Source organism: Oncorhynchus mykiss, chromosome 16 (genome assembly GCF_057628025.1).
Source record: "Oncorhynchus mykiss isolate SJ-2025 chromosome 16, ASM5762802v1, whole genome shotgun sequence".
Classification (NCBI taxonomy): domain Eukaryota; kingdom Metazoa; phylum Chordata; class Actinopteri; order Salmoniformes; family Salmonidae; genus Oncorhynchus; species Oncorhynchus mykiss.
This window is the reverse complement of record NC_143037.1, coordinates 23,338,427-23,345,192: the sequence shown is the minus strand read 5'-3', so window position 1 is coordinate 23,345,192 and position 6,766 is coordinate 23,338,427.

Sequence of the window (6,766 nt, the reverse complement as noted above, 5' to 3'; positions counted from 1 at the left end):
AGCTAGAAAGATGTGTCGGCATCGAGTAATTGTCTCTGGCCCCCTCCCAGTTAGGGGGAGTGATGAGCTCTACAGCAGTCTCACAACTCAATCGCTGGTTGAAAACTGTTTTCTGCCCCTCCCAAAAGATAGAATTTGTAGATAATTGGCCCTCTTTCTGGGACTCACCCACAAACAGGACCAAGCCTGACCTGCTGAGGAGTGACGGACTCCATCCTAGCTGGAGGGGTGCTCTCATTTTATCTACCAACATAGACAGGGCTCTAACTCCTCTAGCTCCACAATGAAATAGGGTGCAGGCCAGGCAGCAGGCTGTTGGCCAGCCTGCCAGCATAGTGGAGTCTGCCACTAGCACAGTCAGTGTAGTCAGCTCAGCTATCACCATTGAGACCGTGTCTGTGCCTCGACCTAGGTTGGGCAAAACTAAACATGGCGGTGTTCGCCTTAGCAATTGTTATATAAATATTCATACACATAGCTCATATAAACAAAGACATTCCGTCGTAAGAACACATACACCCAGCCATAAGACTGACCCCCTCTGTTCTCTTCTTTCACGACCCCCTCTGCTCTCCTGTATCAGATTTCCAGACACACAGATATCTCCTTGTATACACACACATCTCATCTCCCTCTACTGGCCGGTCCCAAGAGCAAAGGACTTTTGCTGTGCACCAATGGGGCCCGCTCTGGCTAGAGCAAGGCCCGCCTCCAACCCTCCGACCAGTCAAGAAGACCGAAACGACAAGACTCCACCTACTTTATTCTATGTATAAAAATGAATGTAACCGTTGTATAAGGCCTCTTTTTCACCTGACTCCTTGCCGAGTTGTATGAACTAGATCTGTGCACGTAAAACTGCGGGACAAGATATCTCTGACTCATTAAAACTGTCTTTTGTTACAACTGAAATCCACTCTGTCCAGCATCCGTGATTTGGTCTCAACTCTCCAGTATTTAAACACTAACACAATCTCACTAGGATAAAGACCACCTCCATTCCTGTCATTATTGAAAGAGATCATGATACCTCACATCTTAAAATAGGGCTACTTAATGTTAGATCCCTTACTTCAAAGGCAATTATAGTCAATGAACTAATCACTGATCATAATCTTGATGTGATTGGCCTGACTGAAACATGGCTTAAGCCTGATGAATTTACTGTGTTAAATGAGGCCTCACCTCCTGGCTACACTAGCGACCATATCCCCCGTGCATCCCGCAAAGGCGGAGGTGTTGCTAACATTTACGATAGCAAATATCAATTTACAAAAAAAAAAAATGATTACGTTTTCGTCTTTTGAGCTTCTAGTCATGACATCTATGCAGCCTACTCAATAACTTTTTATAGCTACTGTTTACAGGCCTCCTGGGCCATATACAGCGTTCCTCACTGAGTTCCCTGAATTCCTATCGGACCGTGTAGTCATAGCAGATAATATTCTAATCTTTGGTGACTTTAATATTCACATGGAAAAGTCCACAGACCCACTCCAAAAGGCTTTCGGAGCCATCATCGACTCAGTGGGTTTTGTCCAACATGTCTCTGGACCCACTCACTGTCACAGTCATACGCTGGACCTAGTTTTGTCCCATGGAATAAATGTTGTGGATCTTAATGTTTTTCCTCATAATCCTGGACTATCGGACCACCATTTTATTACGTTTGCAATTGCAACAAATAATCTGCTCAGACCCCAACCAAGGATCATCAAACGTCGTGCTATAAATTCACAGACAACACAAAGATTCCTTGATGTCCTTCCAGATTCCCTCTGTCTACCAAAGGACGCCAGAGGACAAAAATCAGTTAACCACCTAACTGAGGAACTCAATTTAACCTTGCGCAATACCCTAGATGCAGTTGCACCCCTAAAAACTAAAAACATTTCTCATAAGAAACTAGCTCCCTGGTACACAGAAAATATCCGAGCTCTGAAGCAAGCTTCCAGAAAATTGGAACGGAAATGGCGCCACACCAAACTGCAAGTCTTCCGACTAGCTTGGAAAGACAGTACTGTGCAGTACCGAAGAGCCCTTACTGCTGCTCAATCATCCTATTTTCTAACTTAATTGAGGAAAATAAGAACAATCCGAAATTCCTTTTTGATACTGTCGCAAAGCTAACTAAAAAGCAGCATTCCCCAAGAGAGGATGACTTTCACTTTAGCAGTGATAAATTCATGAACTTCTTTGAGGAAAAGATTATGATTATTAGAAAGCAAATTACGGAATCTGCGTATTCCTTCAAAGCTCAGTTGTCCTGAGTCTGCACAACTCTGCCAGGACCTAGGATCAAGAGAGACGCTCAAGTGTTTTAGTACTATATCTCTTGACACAATGATGAAAATAATCATGGCCTCTAAACCTTCAAGCTGCATACTGGACCCTATTCCAACTAAACTACTGAAAGAGCTGCTTCCTGTGCTTGGCCCTCCTATGTTGAACATAATAAACGGCTCTCTATCCACCGGATGTGTACCAAACTCACTAAAAGTGGCAGTAATAAAGCCTCTCTTGAAAAAAGCCAAACCTTGACCCAGAAAATATAAAAAACTATCGGCCTATATCGAATCTTAAATTCCTCTCAAAAATTTTGGAAAAGGCTGTTACGCAACAACAAACTGCCTTCCTGAAGACAAACAATGTATACGAAATGCTTCAGTCTGGTTTTAGACCCCATCATAGCACTGAGACGGCACTTGTGAAGGTGGTAAATTACATTTTAATGGCATCGGACCGAGGCTCTGCATCTGTCCTCGTGCTCCTAGACCTTAGTGCTGCTTTTGATACCATCGATCACCACATTCTTTTGGAGAGATTGGAAACCCAAATTGGTCTACACGGACAAGTTCTGGCCTGGTTTAGATCTTATCTGTCGGAAAGATATCAGCTGTACATTTCAATGAAACATGGTGAATCCCCAAAATTGCCCTTGCTAGAAGCATGTGTTTCAGATATAAGGAAGTGGATGGCTGCAAACGTTCTACTTTTAAACTCGGACAAAACAGAGATGCTTGTTCTAGGTCCCAAGAAACAAAGAAATATTCTGTTGAATCTGATAATTCATCTTAATGGTTGTACAGTCGTCTCAAATAAAACTGTGAAGGACCTCGGCGTTACTCTGGACCCTGATCTCTCTTTTGAATAACATATCAAGACCATTTCAAGGACAGCTTTTTTCCATCTACGTAACATTGCAAAAATCAGAAAATTTCTGTCCAAAAATGATGCAGAAAAATTAATCCATGCTTTTGTCACTTCTAGGTTAGACTACTGCAATGCTCTACTTTCCGGCTACCCGGATAAAGCACTAAATAAACTTCAGTTAGTGCTAAATACGGCTGCTAGAATCCTGACTAGAACCAAAAAATTTGATCATATTACTCCAGTGCTAGCCTCTCTACACTGGCTTCCTGTCAAAGCAAGGGCTGATTTCAAGGTTTTACTGCTAACCTACAAAGCATTACATGGGCTTGCTCCTACCTATCTCTCTGATTTGGTCCTGCCGTACATACCTACACGTACGCTACGGTCACAAGACGCAGGCCTCCTAATTGTCCCTAGAATTTCTAAGCAAACAGCTGGAGGCAGGGCTTTCTCCTATAGAGCTCCATTTTTATGGAACGGTCTGCCTACCCATGTCAGAGACGCAAACTTGGTCTCAACCTTTAAGTCTCTACTGAAGACTCATCTCTTCAGTGGGTCATATGATTGAGTGTAGTCTGGCCCAGGAGTGGGAAGGTGAACGGAAAGGCTCTGGAGCAACGAACCGCCCTTGCTGTCTCTGCCTGGCCGGTTCCCCTCTTTCCACTGGGATTCTCTGCCTCTCACCCTATTACAGGGGCTTAGTCACTGGCTTACTGGGGCTCTCTCATGCCGTCCCTGGAGGGAGCGTCACCTGAGTGGGTTGATTCACTGATGTGGTCATCCTGTCTGGGTTGCCCCCCCCCCCCCCGTTGCCCCCCCCCCCCCCCCCCCCCCCCGGGTTGATTTCCATTCTGACCATTTGAAAGGACAAGATAAAAACTGTTAAATTGTACACATTCAAATCCATCTAGAGTCGTAGGTGTTATGAAGGGAGCTATCTGAGACTTTTGGAGCACATTCCAGGTTTGAGTCCTTAGTAGCTAAATGGCATCTGGTTGTGTCTTTTCCTTCATATGCACATATCTTATGACACTGAAATATCGAAAGCTGTTGTTTCAAATTGACCTGTTCAATTCTTATAGATCAGTACACATGAAGGGAAGGAGAGAAGGACACATTGAACTACTGAGATGCAGCACTGGAATGGGTTCTTATGTATCACGTGCTTCTTACTGTGCTCCAGAACCAATACTGGAGAGTCATGTATCTGGTTTTGTGCCTATTTTTCTTCAATTGGTTTGTGTCTTTCTGGTTCAACTCCACTAGCCCCAGAAAAATTTACATTTATTATGTTTTAATAGTTTTTCTCTTATTATGCTGGCTTTTGTTCATTGGCAAATTCAACAAGGCAATCATTTTACTACAAGTGACTTCTTGGTGTAGATTTAAATGTAGACAAGGAGGCTTGTGGCAGTATTTAATGCCCATATCACTATATGATTTGGTTTTTCAGGTTCATTACACATATGAAAATGCCAATAATGGACCCACACAGAACGCCTCATGTAAAAGGATATTTATAATTCTAACATTTGTATAAAAAAAGGTAATCAAAATGTAGAGGCAGATTGATTAATTGATTACGTAAGTATTCAACCTCCTGAGTCAATACATGTTAAAATCACAATTGGCAGCGATTACAGCTGAGAGTCTTTCTGGCTAAGTCTCTAAATGCTTTCCACACCAGGATTGCATGTTAGTCTTCAAGCTCTGTGAAGTTGATTGTTGATCATTGCTACAAAGCCACTTATGTCTTGCCATAGAATTTCAAGCCAATTTAACTTTTTTGGGATAGGGAGCAGCATTCGGAATTTTGGATGAAAAGCGTGCCCAAAGTAAACTGCCTGCTACTCAGGCCCAGAAGCTAGGATATGCATATAATTGGTAGATTTGGATAGAAAACACTCTAAAGTTGCCAAAACTGTTAAAATAATATCTGTGAGTATAACAGAACTGAAATGGCAGGCGAAAATCTGAGGAAAATCCGTCCGATAAGTGCTACTATTTTGAAATGGGTGTTTTTCCATTGAAAGCCTATCCACCATTTAAAGGGATATGACCCAGATTCCATTCCCTATGGCTTCCACTAGCTGTGAACAGTCTTTAGACATTGTTTCAGGCCTTTATTCTGAAAAATGAGGGAGAATGAGCAGTTTCAATGCGAGGCCAATGGAAAGTCCCCAACCTGTTTGGTGCGCATTCCCGAGAGCGTGTCTTAATAGTTTTTTTTATATTGACGACGCTATTGTCCGGTTGAAATATGATCGATTATTTAGGCTAAAAACAACCTGAGGATTGATTATAAACATCGTTTGACATGTTTCTACGAACTTTACGGATAATATTTGGAATTGTCGTCTGCCTCTTGTGACTGCATTTGAGACATTGAATTACGCGACAACAAAATTTAGTTTTTTGGATATAAAGACTTTATTGAACAAAACAAACATTTATTGTGTAACTGGGAGTCTTGTGAGTGCAACCATATGAAGATCATCAAAGGTAAGTGATTAATTTTATTGCTATTTCTGACTTTTGTGACTAATCTACTTGGCTGCTAACTGTTTGCAATGTTTTGTGTGCTGAGCGCTGTCATCAGATAATCGCATGGTTTGCTTTCGCCTTAAAGCCTTTTTGAAATCTGACACGGCGGCTGGATTAACAACAAGTTAATTAAAGAATAAGTTACAGGTCTGTGAGAGCCAGAAATCGTGCTTGTTTGTAGGTGACCAAATACTTATTTTCCACCATAATTTGCAAATAAATTCATAAAAAATCCGACAATGTGATTTTCTGGATTTTTTTTCCTCATTTTGTCTGTCATAGTTGAAGTGTACCTATGATGAAAATTACAGGCCTCTCTCATCTTTTTAAGTGGGAGAACTTGCACAATTGGTGGCTGACTAAATACTTTTTTGCCCCACTGTAAGTGTGTGAGATTCTAGAAGTCTCATTATTTGTGAACCAATTATGATGTCACAACTGATCAATAAATTCCAAATGTTCTGTTTGAACAGTCTGGTATCTGATTGCTGAAAATAGAACACTAGTTTCCAAGACAATCTAGCAAATTTCTCCTGAGATATAGTTAACAAAGTAGATCATCATAAAATACAGAAAGTGCTACTAGACGAAAATTTAGTTGCAGAACAAGGTTAGAAAAATAGAACTGTCAATCTCCTTGATGATGAGGAGATTCTTGCAGCCGCTACAGGAAGATAATGCTTTAACAGGGAACCTTGGAGCTGCCAGTAGCAACTCCGTTCAGCCTGCCCTGCCATCTCAAGCCAAGGCCACTGAGAAGCTTCCAGCGCTCAAACAAAACAGTTTTAACACCTCCAGAATCCCAGTACTGGAGTTGACTGAAGAAAGAAAGGGTGCTCTGCAGCGACTTGCCAGTTTGAAGGCTGTGGAAAAGAAACCACATCCTCCCTCCAGAATCCCAGTACTGCATAATAAGAGGTCCACCTGCAATGGGAAGAGTCAAGGACTGCATGTAGCTCCAACATCTCAGCAGTCAGGGAAGGCTACTGTTCCTCCCATCCGGAAGCCACTGCAACCCATCCGGACCAAGAGGGATCAAACCTGCGTGGTGAAAGACATCTACCTCCAT